General features: G+C 36.8%; 1 pseudogene across 1 annotated transcript; it reads left to right on the top strand.

Annotated features, from left to right (window-relative positions):
• The first annotated feature begins 408 nt into the window (after positions 1 to 408).
• Positions 409 to 20,889, top strand: LOC309652741 (Y-box-binding protein 1 pseudogene; annotated as a pseudogene). The gene is made up of 2 exons: positions 409 to 522; positions 3,015 to 20,889. The product of its transcript is annotated as a Y-box-binding protein 1 pseudogene (transcript).
• Positions 20,890 to 21,692: the final 803 nt, after the last annotated feature.

The following is a 21,692-nucleotide window of genomic DNA, read 5'->3' on the forward strand; positions in this document are numbered from 1 at the left end:
GGTTCTTATTATGATTGCAAGACGCACATCAGCAAAAATCCATCAAGGAACTTTGGGGGAAAAAAATGATCTATTACTCACAGGTCCTGGAGGGTATGTGGCACACCCAAGAGCTACACAGCAAAGTCATGAGCAGAGAAAGAGAGACAGAGAGAGAGAGCACCAACCTGGGGCTCTGTCCTTATCAGGGTCCAAAAGGGGGGGTGCCTAAGGCCTCACAGGTTCACTCTTTATTGGAGAATTTAAAGCATAAGAGTGGGAATTAGAGCACGGGAAGGAAAAAGCAAGGTCACTCTCAGTAAACCTAGGTTACTCAGGGTTTTCTAAAAGGGAAACCTCATGTGTGGGGCAGCCTGGTTTTTTACTTAGCTGAGCTGTGTCATACAGCTGGCAATATGTTTATTCGAGATGGATGTCTTTGAAATGGATGCCTCGGCAATCAAAAGCTTAATATCGGACACTTACGTTACCATCAAAAAGCTTAATGTCAGGCAGTTACACTACAGCAGTTATGCCGATGAGGCAAGTCACCTTTGCAAAATAGGCATTAACGACAAAGCAAAAGAAGGACATTGGTATTTTCAGGACACCTATTATTCTCCCCTCTATTCCAGAATGCCCATTACCACTGGAATTCTCTCTAAATCCAACTTTGATCATGTTCTCCACTGCTAGCTCTCTTCTGTTGGCTCTTGATTGCCTAGAGAGTAAAATTCAAACTCATCCTGATAGCATGCAATGTATACACCAATATCATGAAATATTTTTGATTACCTAATACCCCTTTTATTTTGATGCATTTATATCATTTTCTAGCTGTTCTGTTTGTCCAAAATGCCCTTCTTCCTCTTCAGCCTTGATCGAATTCAAATTAGGGGCAGATAACATTTCTATTCATATGGCAAGGTTTATTCAACTCTTGATGCAGAATAAAACCCTTTGCTTGGGCTTCCCTGGTGGCGCAGTGGTTGAGAATCTGTCTGCTAATGCAGGGGACACGGGCTCAAGCCCTGGTCTGGGAAGATCCCACATGCCGCGGAGCAACTAGGCCCGTGAGCCACAACTACTGAGCCTGCGCGTCTGGAGCCTGGGCTCCACAACAAGAGAGGTCGCGATAGTGAGAGGCCCGCGCACCGCGATAAAGAGTGGCCCCCGCTTGCCACAACTAGAGAAAGCCCTCGCACAGAAACAAAAACCCAACACAGCCAAAAATAAATAAATAAATAAGTAAATTAAAAAAAAAATACATTAACTCATAAAAAGTCATTCCAGAACAACAACAACAACAAACCCTTTGCTTATGCTATCGTAGTATTTTTTTTACTTCTATGTTGAGTTCATCATAACCTAAACTCATTATAATTTGTCCTAACTATGCCTGCCCTCACCACTAGATTGTGAGCACATTGGGAAATGGACCATATTGCATTCATCTTTGTAACTCTGTAAACAAATGTAGATTTGTGTACATAGAAGGACATTATGTTTATTAAGTAAACAGTAAAGTTTATAGTACAATCAATTCTTATAATATGACAGATTATGGTGTGGGATAAAATAAGACAATCTTTTACTTAATCCAAGTGTCTTTATTACAAAAGAAGCCTTGGTTGCCAAAGACCAAGGATTATAATTTCTAATATAAAATTGTAAGCATAAAGCATGTTATACAACATTCTTATAACACCAGGACATAGCACAGTGTTCAGAAGATAGTACAGGCATACCTTGTTTTAATGCACTTTGCTTTATCACTCTTCATAGACAGTGTTTTTTACATAATGAAGGTTTGTGGCAACCCTGCATCAAGCAAGTCTGTTGGCACCATTTTTCCAACGGCATTATTATTTTTTTATTGAAGTATAGTTGATTTACAATGTTGTGTTAGTTTCAAGTGTATAGCAAAGTGATTCAGTTATACACATACCTATATCTAATCTTTTTCAGATTCTTTTCCCTTATAGATTATTAAAGAATATTGAGCAGAGTTCCCTGTGCTATACAGTAGGTCTTTGTTGGTTATCTATTTTATATATAGTAGTGTGTATATTTTAATCCCAAACTCCTAATTTATCCCTCCCCCTAGCATTTTCTAATTAAGGTATGTACATTGTTTTTTTACACATAATGCTATTACATACTTAATAGACTATAGTATAGTGTAAGCATAACTTTTATATGCATTGGGAGCCAAAAATTTGTTTGACTCACTTTATTGCAATATTTGCTTTATTGTAGTGATCTGGAACCAAACGCATAGTATCTCAGAGGCATGTCTGTAGATGGCCAATGAATAATTGTTGGTAATTGATATGTGCCCTAGCATAAGTTGATGCAAGGGTAAAAATGAACTTAAAAAAACAATAAAAGCACATGTACTTGCTGAATTGAATAATTCACCTAAGAAAATGTAATTGGATTAGTTATGTTTGTTAAAAGTAGTTATTTCCTCAAACATTATAATATTGAGACTATATCAACATGATGTGGGGATATAAAAATCATTCTAGGTATTTCTTCTGAAAAGGGATTTAATACAAGGTATTATTAAGTGCTTAAAACCATTGCAAGGCTTGGAAATCAGTTATGGAGCACCAGCAGCTTTCAGATTCACTACAGCAATTTTGGTAAAAGTGTAGGAAACAAGTGAAAATGTCACACTTTCCCTGCAGCTTTAACATATGTGACTTACAGGGAGGGAAGGACTCTGGCTGACTGTGACAATTAGTCATGTCTGGTGAACCCAATATCAACACTTGTTGCCTCCTGTAATAAGGACAAACGACGTCTTTTACTTTTCTGCTTTCTAACTCTCTTTCTGGTGCATCTCATTGGCAGAATCTAAATTATACCTAGAACCTTACTGGCAAAGATGTGAAAATGGTTCATTAGGGCAAATCGCGAGTCCTTGCATGACAATGCAGTGACAACTGTTTCACTTAAATTTGAAGAGCAGGACCCCAGCGAGGCCCTGAGCAGCCCCACCGCCGCAGCTGGCCTTGTTACCATCCCAGCCCGGGAGGAGCCGCAGCTGCCAGCCGCCGGCCCCAGTCACCATCACCGCAGCCACGAGCAGCGAGACCCAGCAGCCGCCCGCCGCCCCCGCCCTCAGCGCTGCAGACACCGAGCCGGGTCTGACGGGCAGCGGTGCAGGGAGCGGCGGCCCAGGCGGCCTCACGTTGGCGGTGCCTGCAGGCGGCGACAAGAAGGTCATCACAACGAAGGTTTGGGGAACAGTAAAATGGTTCAATGTAAGAAATGGATATGGTTTCATCAAGAGGAATGACATCGAGGAAGATGTATTTGTACACCAGACTGCCATAAAGAAGAAGAACCCCAGGAAGTACCTTCGCAGCGTAGGAGACAGAGAGACTGTGGCGTTCGATGTTATTGAAGGAGAAAAGGATGCGGAGACAGCAAATGGTACAGGCCCTCGTGGAGTTCCAGCGCAAGGCGGTACATGTGCACCAGACCGTAACCATTATAGACGCTCTCCACATCGCAGGGGTCTTCCACGCAACCACCAGCAGAATTACCAGAGTAGTGAGAGTGGGGAAAAGGATGAGGGATCGGAGAGTGCTCCCGAAGGCCAGGCCCTACCACAGGCGAAGGTTCCCACCTTAACTACACGCGGAGACCCTGTGGGCGACGACCACTGTATTCCAACGCTCCTGTGGCAACCAGGGTGCAGGGGAACAAGGTAGACCAGTGAGACAGTATATGTATCAGGGTTATAGACCATGATACCACAGGGGCCCTCCTGGACAAAGACAGCCCGGAGAGGACAGCAATGAAGAAGATAAGAAAAATCAAGGAGATGAGACCCAAGGTCAGCAGCCGCCTCAACGTCGGTACCGCCGCAACTTCAATTACGGACGCAGACGCCCAGAAAACCCTAAACCACGAGATGGCAAAGAGACAAAAGCAGCCTATTCACCAGCTGAGAATTCGTCTGCTACGAGGCTGAGCAGGGCGGGGCTGAGTAAATGCTCACTTATCATCTCTACCATCATCCGGTTTAGTCATCCAACAAGAAGAAATGAATATGATTAAGAAATGAACAAAAGATTGGAGCCGAAGACCTTAAGTGCTTGCTTTTTGCCTGTTGACCACATAACCAGAACTACCTGCGTTATCTATGCAGCATGGGGTTTTTATTATTTTTACCTAAAGAGGTCTCTTTTTGGTAATGAAAAACATTTTTTTTTAAAGTCTTGTTTTTCTCAATACACTTCTAAAGGTTTTTAAATTGTTTAATATCTGGTCAAGTTTGAGATTTTTAAGAACCTCATTTTTAATTTGTAATAAAAGTTTACACTTGATTTTTTTTCAAAAATGTCAAACTGCAAGCACCTATTAATAAAGGTCTTAAAAATTAAATTAAAAAAATTAAAAAAAAAACAGCACGATGCAAAAGAAGTCTTAATAATGAAAACATAATTATGGAAGTTTAAGGTAATTAGGAGATAATATCAAGAAGTTAAAAATAAATACCATTTTCAACCTAGCACACACATACACGAATGTGTGTGTGTGTGTGTATCCTTCACACAAGAAATGGAGATATAAGAGCAATGACCTAAGGTTTTAGCAGCACTGTATCTTTTGTTTAAGGAGAGATCAATGAGTGGATATGAAGATTAGAAATAGTCTAGTGCTCAAGGTTTTACTGTCTAATGGGAAAGTCAAATCCTATTTAAATTTATAAATCTAGAAAATAATGAACATTCAACAAATCCAACTCTAACAGTAAAAGCATATACAGTAAGATCAATAGAATAAGAATAATATGAACATTTTAATCTGGAAAGACCATATTTTTGTTATTTTAAAATTTCTCTTAATATTTAAATACAATATCCATATACAATATACAATGCACAATATTTTATTGATGCATAAATCATAAGTGTACAGTTAGATGAATTTTCTCAAAGTGAATATATGGATAACCATCATTCAGGCCAAGAAATATAATATTTTCAGCAGCACTTGAAGCACAGTCACCCAAGAATGACCACTATCTTGACTTTAAGCATCACGAATTAGTTCTCCTTGGTTTTAAACTTTATATACATTTATATACATACAGTAGAATGAATACATAAGCTTTAGTATATTCAAAGAATGGAAACTGCACAGCAATGAGAATGAACACACTAGGAAAGAAAGGGAAGTCCTGGGCTATTGAGTTTACATATAGTCAACCATATTAGCTATTGCCAAATGCTTTTCCAAAGTGAATCTAACAGTTTATTCTCCTACCAGGAGTATGTAGGAAATCAGCTTGTTTTACATCCTAACCAAAACTTGGTACTATCTGCTTTTAAAATTTTAACCATTATTATGAGCATTTAATAGTTTCTCAATCTGATTTTAATTAACATTCCTCTGATGAATAATTGATGCCGACTACATGTTTATATGTTTATTGGAGATCTGGAATCATCTATATGGAAGAACCTGTTCAAGTCAGATTATCAGTCTTTTATTAAATTGATTTGAAGAAGTTCGTTATATATTTTGGAAGGAAATCCTTTATTGGATATATGTATTGCTTCTTTTTACCAGAGCAAACATTGATCTACTGTGCAATTCTCCATCATACCTGCTCTATCATTTTCTTCCCATATGTGCTGCCAAATCTGAATTTCATGTCATCATCACATAGCTATTAAATAAATCCATACCCTCCCAATTTCCAGGGCTTTATTTTTTACTTCTCTGTTTATAGCATTACAATTTTAGTTCTAATAAAATCTCATTTTCATCATTGCATTTTCCAGCTTAAGAATTAATAAGAGTTGTGCTGTCAGAAGGGCAAGAAATTTTATTGCCAGAAAGTCCTGTGAGGGGGGGAAAAAGGTAGGACAGGAAGCTGGAGAAGAGGGAAAGAGCTGTTATTCTACACTACAAGTCTGGGCTCTGTGAAGGAAAGAATTAGCGAGGAAGAGTCTCAGACTGCAGCACAGTTTTAAGAAAATTTACATCAGGCTAATATGGTATCCTGGGACCAAAGTTGCCCTGTGAGATTAGTCCTACATCTCGTAGGAATGGATCTGCCTTAGTATCACTGTGACTTTCAGTCATTTACTGGCAGCCACCTGTGGGTGCTCCTGGGGTCTTTTGTCTATTACATGAGATCTTAGAGCTGCACTTTCATGGTTGACACAAGAGCTCATTATAAATGACCTAAACAAATCAAAAATCTCCAGTACTTCACAATCTTGGCCCACTTTTTTTTTTTTTAAATCAAGCTTATCACTTACTACCCCCTTCCACAAAATTCTTGTTCCAGTCCTTACTGCACCTTTCTCTTATTCCCCATCTCCTTAGCTGCCATCTTTGTCACGGTTCCTCTATTATATGTTGTACTCATTGACTATAATATTCTTGCACTACACTTCCACTTACTGAAGGTCAACTCTTTCATCAGTTGCTCAAATTCCATCTTCTCCGTTAGCTCACTGCTCCAATGACCTTTACTTTTTTCTAATTCTCTTTAGCATTTATATTCCAAATCCTTTATAGTATTTGATTTCTTATTGTTGTGTTGGCGTGCTACTAGATGTATAATTTCCTTAACTTTATATGTTATCTGAGAGAAAAAAATTGGAGGATTATATCTTCTACAGTGTTTTCATGTTCTAGGAATGAGAGCTCCTCATATGTGTACTCCTAGCACCCTGCATGTCTCCTATTGTGGCATTTACCAAACTGCATTAGATTCATTTGATCGTTCGATCTATTATACCTATCACACATAACATGCTCAAAATATATTTATTGAACAGATTACTGAATGGTTCTAACTTTATAGTTATTTTATTATTTCATCCTCTATGTACTTTGTGTTTTAGTAACATACATTCAACTGTGATTTAATTTTTCTCAGATTTATAACTCATTTGGTGCCCAGCATTTTGGAGTGATATCACTGAACCAGGGAATGCACCTTTATTGATGAAACCCACATCTTATATCTATTTTTATTGTCATGCTTTCAGTGTAATTGATTATAGAGATATCTGATTTTTACATACCTTTTTTAGATTATTGTCAAACTACTAACATTAGTGAACTTTATACTCTGGATTAATAAAAAGCAGGAAATGACTTAAGAAAAAATATTTCATTGGATAAATTTTGAATATTTCCCATTATTCTATAATAAGAGTATAAAATTCTATTAAATGATCTAACCTCCCTATTTACTAAAGTAAGCCTAGTCCAGAAGTTGTGCAAATTCTACCTTAAAAGATCACTAATGGATACTTCAAAAACAAACAAACAAACTCATTGAAAAAGAGATCAGATTTGTGGTTTCCAGAAGTGGGGGGAGGGGGAAATGGATGAAGGTAGTCAAAAGATACAAACTCCCAGTTATAAGATAAATAAATAGTAGGGATGTAATCTATAACGTGATGAATACAGTAAGCACTGCTGTATGCTATGTATGAAAATGCTTAAAAGAGTAAATCCGAAGAGTTCACATCAAATGGAAAAAGTTGTTTTCTATTTCTTTAATTTTGTATCTATATGAGATGATGAATGTTCACTAAACATATTGTGGTCATCGTTTCATAAAGTATGTTAAGTCAAATCATTGTGCTGTATACCCTAAACTTACACAGTGCTGTATGTCAACTATATCTCAATAAAACTGGAAGAAAAAAATGGTATGTAATGGTATGTACTAGAATGCTATGAAAAATCAACAATAACACCAGTAATAATTACATTTGCTTGAATAACATAAGGTCATCTTTAATGAGAGCATGAAAACAAAAATAAAACAAAGAAACAAAAAACTCAGCACATTTCCATTTCCATAGCCCAAGACAAAACAACACTTGACTATTTTGCAAGAAATTTCATAGTTAAAACCCCCAATATGACTTCTAAGTTTTTATTTTAAAAATTTGTATTTGACTATAGTAAGAATAATGTAATTAAATCAATATAATCCAGTCAATATCCTCTGACTTATTTTCATTTCCAAGGATGAAAAACTCTGCACATGAGTAAATATTAGCAAAGTTGAGCACAAAGTTATATATGATGAAATCTAAATGTGATTCAATTTATAAGCAATCTCTGCTTTCTTGCAGAGAGAATAACATAAGCATTGTACAGACATTTTAGAATTAGATTGGCTAATAACTCAACCGGAAATTAAATATGCCTGATTTTGTTATTATGGACATGGAACAGACTTATGAAAAATATGGGGAAATATGTGTCTCTGATGAACAAAGGGCATCCTTGCTTTCTATAGTGTGGTAGGCAGACTAATTGTTCCCTCAAAATGTCCAACCCCTATTCCCTTGAACTTAGATTAGGTAATTAAGGTTGCTAAGTAACTGACCTTGAGAGGGGAATGTTATGCTGGATTATTGGGGTGGGGTGGGGGGCAATATAAAGGGTTCTTATATGTAAAAGCAGGAAAATCAGAGTCAGAATGATATACTGTGAGGAATACTCAACTAGCCATTTCTTACTTTGAAGATGGAAAAGAGCCATGAGACAAAGAATGCAGACAGCATCCAGAAGCTGAAAAATACAAGAAAACAGATTGGGTCCATAATGGGATGAATGGTGGCCCCCCTCAAAAAATATGTCTATGTAAAATCCCTGTACAGTGTGTAAACTGAATGTTACCTTATTTGGAAAATATAATTTTTCAGATGTAATTAAACTACAAATCTTGAGATAAGATTATCCTGGATTATCTGAGTGGGCCCCAAATCAAATGACAAATGTTCTTATAAGATAAAGAAACAGGGAGATTTGAGACAGACAAAAGAATAGAAGACAGGGGAGAGGAGAAAGCAATTAAAGATGAAGGCAAAGATTGAAGTGATATAGCCACAAGCCAAAGAACATGTGAAGCTACCAGAAGCTGGAAGAGGCAAGGAAGGATTATCTCCTAGAGCCTCCAAAGTGAGGGTGGCACTTCCTGACACCTTGATTTTGTATTTCTGGCTTCCAGAATATAAAAGGATAAATTTTTGCTTTTTTTAAAAATTATTTATTTTTATGGCTGTGTTGGGTCTTCCTTTCTGTGCGAGGGCTTTCTCTAGCTGTGGCAAGTGGGGGCCACTCTTCATCGCGGTGTGTGGGCCTCTCACTATCGTGGCCTCTCTTGTTGTGGAGCACAGGCTCCAGATGCGCAGGCTCAATAATTGTGGCTCACGGGCCCAGCTGCTCTGGGGCATGTGGGATCTTCCCAGACCAGGGATCAAACCCGTGTCCCCTGCATTAGCAGGCAGATTCTCAACCACTGCGCCACCAGGGAAGCCCAATTTTTGCTTTTTTAAGCTATTAAATTTGTGGTAATTTGTTATGGCAGCCTTAGGAATCTAATACAATCCCATAAAGCCCCCAGAAAGGAATGCAGCTCTACCAAAACATTAATTTTAGCCAAGTGTGACCCATTTTGAACTTCTAACCTCCAGAACTGTGAGATGATATATTTGTAATGTTTTAAATCACTTACAGTTGTGGTAATTTGTTATGGTAGCTATAGGAAACTACTATGCATAGCTATACAAAATATGGTGTTTCAACATTTCTCTAAAAAGAGCACAGACTTCAAGTGAGCCTTTGACACTCTCCAGAAAACCTACCAAGTAATTTTTTTCTGGTAAGTTTCTGCAAGATCTCTAATGACAATTTTACATATTCTCCTTGGTAATCAAACTCCCAACCCTTTTTCTGTCTGACTTATTTCACTTAGCAAACTACACTCAAAGTCCATCTGTGTTGTTGCAAATGGCAGGAATTCCTTCTTCTTATGGATGAATAGTATTCCACTGTATACATATACCACATTTTCTTGATATTCATCTGTTGATGGACACTTAAGTTGTTCCTCTGTCTTGGTTATTGTAAATAATGCTGCAATAAATATGGGGGTACTGGTATCTCTGTGTCCTAGTGATTTTATTTCCTATGGTATATACCCAGAAGTAGAATTGCTGGATCATATGGTAGCTCTATTTTTAATTTTTTGAGGGCCCTCCATACTGTTTTCCATAGTGGTTGCACGAACTTACATCCCCACCAACAGTGCACAAGGGTTTTCTTTTCTCCAAGACCTTGTCATCATTTATTATCTCCTTTTAGATAATAGCCATTCTAATGGGTGTGAAGAGATGTCTCACTGTGGTTTTGATTTGCATTTCCCTAATGATTAGTGATGTTGAGCACCTTTTCATATACCTGTTGGACATCTGAATATCTTCTTTGGAAAAATGTCTATTCAGGTCCTTTGCCCATTTTAAAAATTGGATTATTATTATTATTATTGCTATTGAGTTGTATAAGTCGTTTACATATTTTGGATATTAACCTCTTAGCAAATACATGATTTGCAAATATTTTCTCCTATTCCATAGGTTGCCTTTCATTTTGTTGATGGTTTCTTTTACGCTGCAGAAGCATTTTAGTTTGATGTTGTCCTACTTGTTTAGCTTTCCTTTTGTTGCTTGTGTTTTGGGTGTCACATCCAAAACATCATTGCCAAGACCCATTTCAAGGAAGTTGTCCTCTGTTTTCTTCTAGTTCTATGATTTCAGGTCTTACATTTAAGTCTTCAATCCATTTTGAGTTCATTTTTGTGTATGGTGAAAGATAGGGGTCTACTTCCATTCTTTTACATGTGAATATTCACCTTTCTCAGCACAATTTATTGAGGAGACTGTCTTTTCTGCATTGAGTGTTCTTGTCTCCCATGTCAAATAGTTAACCATATAGGCCTAGGTTGATTTCTGGGCTCTCAATTCTGTTCCACTGATTTATGTGTCTGTTTTTATGCCAGTACCACACTGTTTCGATTACTATAGCTTTATAATATAGTTTAAAATCAGAAAGTGTAATGCCTTACTTTTTCATTTTGGATAGTTTCAGTTGCTGTATCTTCAAGTTCACTAATTTTTTTTGTAGTGTCTAAATTACATGGTCCCATATAATAATTTTTTAATTCATATGTTGCATTTTTCATCTCTTGAAGTTTCATTTGGGTGTTTCTATATGTTTCCTGCATCTACTAAACATGCCCAATCTTTTCCTTACCTTCTTGAACATATGGAATATACTCAATACTAATTATTTTAACGTCCTTGTATATTAATTCTATAATTTCCATCCTTGCTGAGACTGATTCTAGTCAGCTATTTTTCTCTTTTTGGTGCTATATTTTCCCACTTCTTTTCATGCACTGTAACTTTTTAATGGACGCCTGACATTGTGATTTTGTTTCACTGTTGAGTACTGGATATCATTGTGTTCAATAAATATAGTTTAGCTTTCTTCTTGGACACAATTATGTTACTGGGAAATACTTTCTCCTTTGGGGATTTGACTTTACCTTTATTAGATGGGAGCACAGCAGCCTTTATATAGGATTAATTTTGCCTCCCTCCTTAGACAATACCCTCCTGAGTATTCTTTCTAGTTTTCCAACTATGGCTTCTGGGAACAAGAACTATTCCCAAAGCTCAGTTAACAGTATTGTTTCCCTGGCTCTTTTTGGTTGCTTATTGAGTTGGCCTCAGGTAGTTTCCTCATATACATGCACTAAAATAATACTCAGCATCTTTGTCTGGTTTTGGAATCAGGGTGATGGTGGCCTCATAGAATGAGTTTGAGAGTTTTCCTTCCTCTGCAATTTTTTGGAAGAGTTGGAGAAGGATGGGTGTTAGCTCTTCTCTAAATGTTTGATAGAATTCACCTGTGAAGCCATCTGGTCCTGGACTTTTGTTTGTTGGAAAATTTTTAATCACAGTTTCAATTTCATTACTTGTGATTGGTCTGTTCATATTTTCTATTTCTTCCTGGTTCAGTCTTGGAAGGTTATACCTTTCTAAGAATTTGTCCATTTCTTCCAGGTTGTCCATTTTATTGGCATAGAGTTGCTTGTAGTAGTCTCTTTTGATGCTTTGTATTTCTGCGGTGTCTGTTGTAACTTCTTCTTTTTCATTTCTAACTCTATTGATTTGAGTCCTCTCCCTCTTTTTCTCGATGAGTCTGGCTAATGGTTTATCAATTTTGTTTATCTTCTCAAAGAACCAGCTTTTAGTTTTATTGATCTTTGCTATTGTTTTCTTTGTTTCTATTTCATTTATTTCTGCTCTGATATTTATGATTTCTTTCCTTCTGCTAATTTTGGGTTTTGTTTCTTCTTCTTTCTCTAGTTCCTTTAGGTGTAATGTTAGATTGTTTATTTGAGATTGTTCTTGTTTCTTGAGGTAGGCTTGTACAGATATAAACAAAGATACTACAAAAAAAGAAAATTACAGACCAATATCACTGATGAATATGCAAAAATCCTCAACAAAATACTAGCAAACAGAATCCAACAACACATTAAAAGGATCATACAACATGAACAAGTGGGATTTATCACAGAGATGCAAGGATCCTTCAATATATGCAAATCAATCAATGTGATACACCATATTAAAAATTGAAGAAGAAAAACCATATGATCATCTCAATAGATGCAGAAAAAGCTTTTGACAAAATTCAACACCGCTTTATGATAAAAACTCTCCAGAAAGTGGGCATAGAGGGAACCTACTTCAACATAATAAAGGCCATATACGACAAACCCACAGGAAACATCATTCTCAAGGGTGAAAAACTGAAAGCATTTCCTCTAAGATCAGGAACAAGACAAGGATGTCCACTCTCACCATTATTATTCAACATAGTTTTGGAAGTCCTAGCCATGGCAATCAGAGAAGAAAAAGAAATAAAAGGAATACAAATTGGAAAAGAAGAAGTAAAACTGTCACTGTTTGCAGATGACATGATACTATACATAGAGAATCCTAAAGATGCCACCAGAAAACTACTAGAGCTAATCAATGAATTTGGTAAAGTTGCAGGATACAAAATTAATGCACAGAAATCTCTCGCATTCCTATACTGTAACGACAAAAAATCTGAAAGAGAATTTAAGGAAACACTCCCATTTACCATTGCAACAAAAATAATAAAATACCTAAAAATAAACCTACCTAGGGAAACAAAAGACCTGTATGCAGAAAACTATAAGACACTGATGAAAGCAATTAAAGATGATACCAACAGATGGAGAGATATACCATGTTCTTGGATTGGAAGAATCAATATTGTGAAAATGACTATACTACCCAAAGCAATCTACAGATTCAATGCAATCTCTATCAAATTACCAATGGCATTTTTTACAGAACTAGAACAAAAAATCTTAAAATTTGTATGGAGACACAAAAGACCCTGAATAGCCAAAGCATCTTGAGGGAAAAAAACGGACCTGGAGGAATCAGACCCCCTGACTTCAGACTATACTACAAAGCTACAGTAATCAAGACAATATGGTACTGGCACAAAAACAGAAATGTAGATCAATGGAACAGGATAGAAAGCCCAGAGATAAACCCACGCACATATGGTCAACTAATCTATGACAAAGGAGGCAAGGATATACAATGGAGAAAAGACAGTCTCTCCAATAAATGGTGCTGGGAAAACTAGACAGCTAAATGAAATTAGAACACTCCCTAACACCCTACACAAAAATAAACTCAAAAGGGATTAGAGACCCAAATGTAAGACCGGACACTATAAAACTCTTAGAGGAAAACATAGGAAAAATACTCTTTGACATAAATCACAGCAAGATCTTTTTTGATCCACCTCGTAGAGTAATGGAATAAAAAACAAAAATAAACAAAGGAAACCTCACGAAACTTAAAAGCTTTTGCAAAGCAAAGGAAACTACAAACAAGACGAAAAAACAACCCTCAGAATGGGAGAAAATATTTGCAAACCAATCAACGGACAAAGGATTCATCTCCAAAATATATAAACAGCTCATGCAACTCAATATTAAAAAAACAAACAACCCAATCAAAAAATGGGCAGAAGACCTAAATAGACATTTCTCCAAAGAAGACATACAGATTGCCAAGAAGCACATGAAAAGCTGCTCAACATCACTAATTATTAGAAAAATGCAAATCAAAACTACAATGAGGTATCCCCTCACACCAGTTAGAATGGGCATCATCAGAAAATCTACAAACAACAAATGCTGGAGAGGGTGTGGAGAAAAGGGAACCTCTTGCATTGTTTGTGGGAATGTAAATTGATACAGCCACTATGGAGAATAGTATGGAGGTTCCTTAAAGAACTAAAAATAGAATTACCATATGACCCAGCAATCCCACTACTGGGCATATACCCTGAGAAAACCATAATTCAACAAGACACATGCACCCCAATGTTCACTGCAGCATTATTTACAATAGCCAGGTCATGGAAGCAACCTAAATGCCCATCGACAGACGAATGGATAAAGAAGATGTGGTACATATATACAATGGAATATTACTCAGCCATAAAAAGGAACGAAATTGGGTCATTTGTAGAGACGTGGATGCATCTAGAGACTGTCATACAGAGTGAAGTAAGTCAGAAAGAGAAAAACAAATATCATATATTAACGCATATATGTGGAACCTAGAAAATGGTACAGATGAACTGGTTTGCAGAGCAGAAACTGAGATATGGAAGTAGAGAAAAAACATATGGACACCAAGGGGTGGGGGTTGTGGTGTGATGAATTGGGAGATTGGGATTGACATGTATACACTGATATGTATAAAATGGATGACTAATAAGACAATAAATAAAAAATAAACATACACAGGTTAAAAAAAAACCAATAGTACTCAGCAGGAAAGTTGAGGGAGACCATCTTCTTATCTTGGGATCTACTTGTCTGTGCAGCACTCTGTTATTCTGTCCTGTGAACTTTAGCTGTGTTAGTCTTCCCAGAGTTGCAGCTCTATCTCCTCAACTCAACGAGATTGCCAGGCTTTGTATGGGTTCCTGATCCCTGCACTGAAACCTTTAAGATCGTTCTAGGCAGTTAGTTGGGACAACTGTAGGGTTCACAGTGTCTGCTTATTCTTTTTTTAGAGATTACTGTTCTGTTCTACTTGATGACCTGAAAAGCATTGTTTCATGTATTTTGTCTGAATTTTTAATTGTTTCAGGTGGAAAGGTAAGTCCAGTTCAATCTTGATCAGAAGTGAAAATTCAGATATTTATTTTAACTGTGGCAGGCAGGATAATGGCCCCCAAATATACCCATGTCCTAATCCCCAGTACCTGTGAATTTGTTAGGTTACATAGTAAAGGGGAATTAAGGTTGAAGATGGAATTAACGTTGCTAATCATTTGACCTTAAAATAGGATTATATTAGCTTATCTGGATGGGCCTAAATCAGGAGGGTCCTTAAAAGTAGAAGAGGGAATCAGAAGGGTACTTCAAAGTGATCTGATGTTAGAAGACCTCAACCTATGGTTGCTGGCTTTGAGGATGGAGGAAGACACCCATAAGCCAAGGAATGCAGACAGCCTCTAGCAGCTGGAAAAGAAAAGAAAATGTGTTTGCCCCTAGAGCCTCCAGAAAGGAATGCAGCCTTGCCAAAAACGTGATTTTAGCCCAGTGAGACTCATGTCAGAATTTTGAGGTACAGAATGATCAGATATTTGCATTGTTTTAATTCACCAAGTTTGTGGTAATTTGTTTCAGCGACAATAGAAAATTAATATAAATGGGTGGGAAAATAAGACCTGAAAGTGTCATAGTTCAGAGTTAGAGTTGGGTCATGTGCCAAGGTGAATTATATCAGGTCTTAGCAATTAGACTAAGATACAAGAAGTCAGAATCCAAGCAAGTAGTGTGAACAAGAGCACCATCAAAGAGAATAGAAATTTGATCTACCCTAAAGAATTTTTGTTAGAGTTCTCAATGTATTTTTTTGTTAGAGTTCTCAATGTATTTTTTTGTTGAGTGAAGGGACTGAACGACGATTATGGCAATTCCAGAGGGAAAAGAAAAAGTGAAGGCACTTAGGTGTATTAGAAACAAATGAGATGAATTCTGACAGCCCTTGTACAATGCTTTTCAGCATCTGTAAAAGTTAGTTTAGTGGAACTGTTGAAAATGCACTGATAGCCAGATATATTATTGTAATTATTGTAATCTATACATTGTAATAAAATTTGGTAGCCTTAATTTAAATTTTTTTTATTCTTAGCTATCATACGTGATTATCAGAACAGCAAAGAATATTTTACAAATTTGGGAAAGGGGAAAAATGGACACAAGCATAATACACTGCTTTAAAAAATGTTTATAGTTTTATAATGTGCTAACACTCACAGATAGGACACAAGCCATCAGTTAAATATTCTATTCAGTTGATATCAACCTAAGCATGATTGTTCACTAATGGATATTAATCTTATGGTCGCTAGAGGATTAAGAGATTGCCAGGGTAAATTGTGACAACATCTGTCTCAGAAAATAGAAAATTATTTTTCCAAGAATCATCAACTAGGTCTAACAGCTATTGCCAATGAAAATTAATCCTCAGTGGCACAGAAGTAATGATTCTAATTATTGACTTTACACTTACTGTTTCTGTTTCCAGTTCAGCCTTTAAACAAACTCCTGTTTGTCCCTCATTTATTGTCAGCATGCAAACATGTCTCCATCTCAATGAATAGGACTGTAATTGTTAAAATGTAAGCCATTATCTTATTAAACAGCAGTGTCCAGGCTAATGCAAAAAGAAATAGCCAGGCAATTAACCATTGTACTGTACAACAGTACCGTGACAAACAATGAAAAGAGAATATTCCACTATTAATAAAGTATTTTTACTCTATCAGAGAACATCAGGGAACTGATTTTGCCTGACTATACTAGTGTGTGGTTAATATGCAACTATGGAGATTGTAAGAAGCCAGTTTTGATAACAAAGTGGGGAAGATTTTACATACTATGAATATGCATTTCAAAGTACTTTGAGTTGATTTTCCAACAAAAAGTTGCATACTTTAAAAAATACTGTCAAGTCAATTTCGGTCAGAAGGGACCTTAATGATTATCCAATTGAATCCTCCATTGAATGATTGAATTTCCTCCCAATACAATAATACATGGTTTTCTAGCTTCTTCTTTAATACTTCAACTTTATTGAACACACAGCCATTCAAAAAGCCCATTCAATTCTGCATAGCCGTAATTGATAAATATTTCTTCTTTGGTGGGGGGCATTGTTTATGCCACTAGGCATTTATCTCTGCTGGTAGTCATGGAATCCCTCAAATATGTGAAGTCAGCAAAATGTGCACCCCACCAACAGACTCTTATTTTTAGGTAAATATAATCAGGTTTTTCAAACATGTTGTGTATAAATAAAAATTATTGACATAATTGTAGGACTTTACATGTATCTCTAATAAATTTTACTTGGTTAGATTCAACTAATGCTCTAGTCTATGAAAATATATTTTTGGTTTTAACATACTAAGTCTTCTTCTCACTCTAATGTTATATGCAAATTACAACTGAATGCCATCAATATTCTCCCTGGTAGCTGCTATATATTATTAATAGGAGAGATATCTGTGGCATGATATTAGTGAATGCACTCTAGGTTGATAGGGACTCAGAAATTAGCACTGTCCCTGTGAGTTAGAAATCCTAACATTATTATCAGTTATCCCAGATATTTCCATCTTTTCCAGAAGGACACATTGAGACTCTGATGAAATACAGACATACTATGTCTATTGCTATATTTCCCTGATGTATTTGTTTAGTAACCCAGTCAAAAAACAAGTGAATGTATTAATTAGTGCTCATTCATCACATTTTATAATTGTTAACTTATTTAATGATTGATTTTATAATTTTACTGAAATCAAGAGACATGTCACCAAAATGCCCTTTCCTTTTCATGAAAAATAAGGACCATGTTTTTCCATATTCAGCCTTCTAACCCCTTTCATATTCTTTACAATGACTAAAAATTTGTTGGCAGATTTGGTGATATAATTATGAAACTCATTCAGAACTTTCTTCTGTAATTAATTTGGATCAGGGATCTTGAATACATCTAGAGTAACCAGGTGTTCTCTTATATTCTTCTGACATACCATTGAATGCAGTTTTCCATTACCAATGTTGATTACATATTTTCTGATCTGAAACTAATTCACCTTGCCTGAGAAGATGGAAACATAGTAGGAACTGGGTAGTTGTACTTTTCTTCATCATTCATGAATATCACATTCCCTTCCTCAAGTGTCAGACTTTTCCTTTTCTTGTTATTTATTTGTGTTTGATTTTAGTTTAAACATTATTTTAAAATTTCATTTGGATGACTTTATCACTTTGTAATATCTGCCAATTTCACCCTTATAACATCATCCTGATTTTATAACAACAATTTTGGAAATATTTGAATTACAAATAATGAATCTATACACAAATCTTATACCTTTCACAAAAATTAACTCAAAATGGATCATAGAACTAACTGTAAAACTCAAAACTTTAAAATTTCTAGAATATAGCAGGAGAAAATCTAGGTGACCTTGGATTTGGTGGTCATGTTTTAGATACAACACCCAAAGGATGCTCTATTGAAAAAAAGGGTAATTTGGACTTTATTTAAATTAAAAACTTCTGCCCTGTGAAGGACACTGTTAGGAGAATAAAAAGACAGGACACAGAGTTGGAGAAAATATTTGCAAAACACATATATGATAAAGGAGTGGTACCCAAAATATATCAAAAAAGAGTCTTAAAACTTAACAATAAGAAAAAAAACAACTCATTTAGAAATGGGCAAAAGATCTAAAAAGACCCCTCAGCAAATAAGATATATGGATGGAAAATAAGCATATCTAAAGATATTCATCATCATAGTACATCAAGTAATTTCAAATTAAAATAACAATTAGATACCACTACAAACCCACTGGAATGGCTAAAATCCAAAACACTGACAATACCAAATACTGGCTAGAATGTGGAGCAACAAGGACACTCATTCACTACTGGTGGGAATACAAAATAGTACAACCACTTTAGAAGACATTTTGGCAGTTTTTTGTTTTTGTTTTTTACAAAGCTAAGTATACTCATACCATATGATCCAGCAATTGTACTACTTGGTATTTACCCAAATGAGTTGAAAACTTGCATCCACACAAAAACCTGTACACAAATGTTTATAGCAGCTTTACTCATAATTGTCAAAACTTGGAAGCAACCAATATGTCTTTCAATAGGTGTATGGATAAACACACAGTGATATGTCTAGGCAATGGGATATTACTCAGTGCTAAAAAGAAATGAGCTATCAAGCCATGAAAAGATATGGCAGAACCTTAATGCTTATTGCTAGTGAAAGAAGGCAATTCGAAAAGGCTACATACTGTGTGACTCCAACTATACGACATTCTGGAAAAGGTAAAATTATGGAGTAGTAATAAGATCAGTGGTTGCCTGAGGTTGAAGGTAGGGAGAGAGAGAGGGATGAATAATTTAAAATAGACTTTTTAGGGTAGTGAAAATATTCTGTATGATACTGTATTGGTGCTTATATCTCACTATATATTTTTTATACTTATAGAATGTACAACACAAAGAGTAAATCCTAATGTAATCTATGGACTTTAGTTACGAATTATTAGCTCATTAATTTTAATCATGCTAATGCAAAATGTTAATAATAATAGGCGTGATTGTGGGGGAAATGAGAGGTGTAAAAAAAATTAATAAACAGAAACTTCAGTTAAATACAGTCAGGAGACCAGAAAACGCAACACTCACTCCCTGTGAAAATAGTAGAACCCAACAGGAAAAAGAAAGACTCCTCTTTTTTGGCAACAACTCAGCTAATGAAAAGCCATGGACTCTTTATTTACTACAGCACTCCAAACTTCCTTTGCCCCTCTATAAAAGAGTTATCCTTCCTTTGTCATGCAGGGACTCACACGTGGCTCACCATGGTTGCAGACCCCAAACTGCAATTCTCAGCTGATAAAAAATAAATCCATTTTCGCTAGAGAAATAACTAGCAGTTTGTTTTAGGTCAACTTTTTGGTGGCTGGTTCAGGGACCAGAGAAGACCTTTGACTGCTCAAGGGCTGATGAACAAACAGATGCAGTACCCACAACTGAGCCCATTGTTGCTCATTGCTTTTCTCACTAACCCTCGAGTTTGAAGGTATATCTTTATCCTGGATCTGAGTCTCCCCTTTTGCATTTGAAGCTATCCAGGCTTTATTCAGCATCTATTTTAAGGTTTCACCTTTCTAGTTAAGGCTTTGTTCTGTGTGCAAGTACTTGTTTGGCACTTCAGTTTAATTTTGAGATCAGATTGTTTCAACTGAAACTGGCTGAAAAGCCTTTTACCCATTCTTTCAAGAACAGGAGTTCATTCACTGAAACTGCCAGTTCAGCCATCAGCCCATTCCTTTGGAAGAGGAGCTGTTCTATGCAAATTGGCTGAGAAGCCTTCAGCCTGCCTCCTCTAGGACCAAGCTATTCCCTTAGAACTGGCTGGTATTAAGCCTGCAGGGTATTTGAGTTATGAGCTATTTGAACTGAGCTGTTTGAGCTATAAGCTGTTTAAGCTGTTTGAATATGATTATTTTACTCTAGAGAAAAACCTCTGAGAAATGGGATCCTAGTTATCTAAACATTTTGAGGGCACTCTCCCATAGGGACTCAAGCCAATTTTATGTTTCAAAACTATGGTCTTTCCTCATGCACATTTCTAACTAAATGGATAGACCTGCCCATAGGTAATTTAGAATATTAATGGCCATTATGGGAAACTTTTGAAATCACCAAACTTAATTTTCTTAAAACTGAATTGGATCACTATAGCTCTGAAATTTCCAGAACTGAATGGTAAGCCTATTTCGATTAGTACTTTGAGGCTTCCAAATGTTATTGGGAGCTTAAAGTTGCCTCTCTGCAAAATAAACTTTTAAAATTAAGTGAAGCAAACAAATGATTAAAGAAAGTTAAGATGGCTCCCAAAGAATCAGGCTCTTCTTCCTAGGCTTCTTTGTCTCAGGCTCCACCTCTGGCACCATCTTGTCTCTCTCCCTCAGCTCCTCAGGCTCAGGCTCCATCTGAGGAGGCAACCCAGTCCCGGGGCAGATCCTGGATGGTGCAGTGGTGTCCACTGTTGGTGCTTACTCAGGAAGCACCCGAGAAGATTCCCAGATCTCTGACAGCAGCCACTCTGCCATAGATCACCCCTTGGTACATGCAGAGAGATCACACCAGCTGTGCCAGCCCTGCAGAGTGGTTCCACAACAGGGCAAGGGCATTGGAAGCAGTGGGCAGCAATCAGCTGTGAGAGAAAAAGGGGACTTTCACAAGAGGCTGTGTTTGAGCACAGATATGGGTACCTAAACAGGGAGCACATTGGACTTTTGTCTGCACACGGGCCCCAGTTGTTCAGCACTCCCCTCCTCTGGGGCAAAGGTCCTGGTGTGGGGAGAGGAAAAAATACAAATCTAAAGGAAAAGGAGCAAGTTCCAGCATGACCCTCAGGGTTTCTCCTCTAACAATATGGGAACAGAACATGCCCCTGAGAGGACAGTGATGGCCACTGAATAGAGAGAAAATCCCACCTCACACCTGGTGCAGGCTCTAGCCCCTCCAAGTCCAGGTTTACTCCTTACCAAGGTGATAGCTACCAGCGCACCCTGAAGTAATGAGTGAATTGTGTCCACATCAAATCCAGCTCTCCCAACAAAGTCATTAGGAATATGCAGACTGTATAGAGACACTCCCACAGAAGAACCCCACT

This window comes from Balaenoptera physalus, assembly GCF_965194825.1.
Source record: "Balaenoptera physalus genome assembly, chromosome: X".
In the NCBI taxonomy this organism is placed as follows: Eukaryota; Metazoa; Chordata; class Mammalia; order Artiodactyla; family Balaenopteridae; genus Balaenoptera; species Balaenoptera physalus.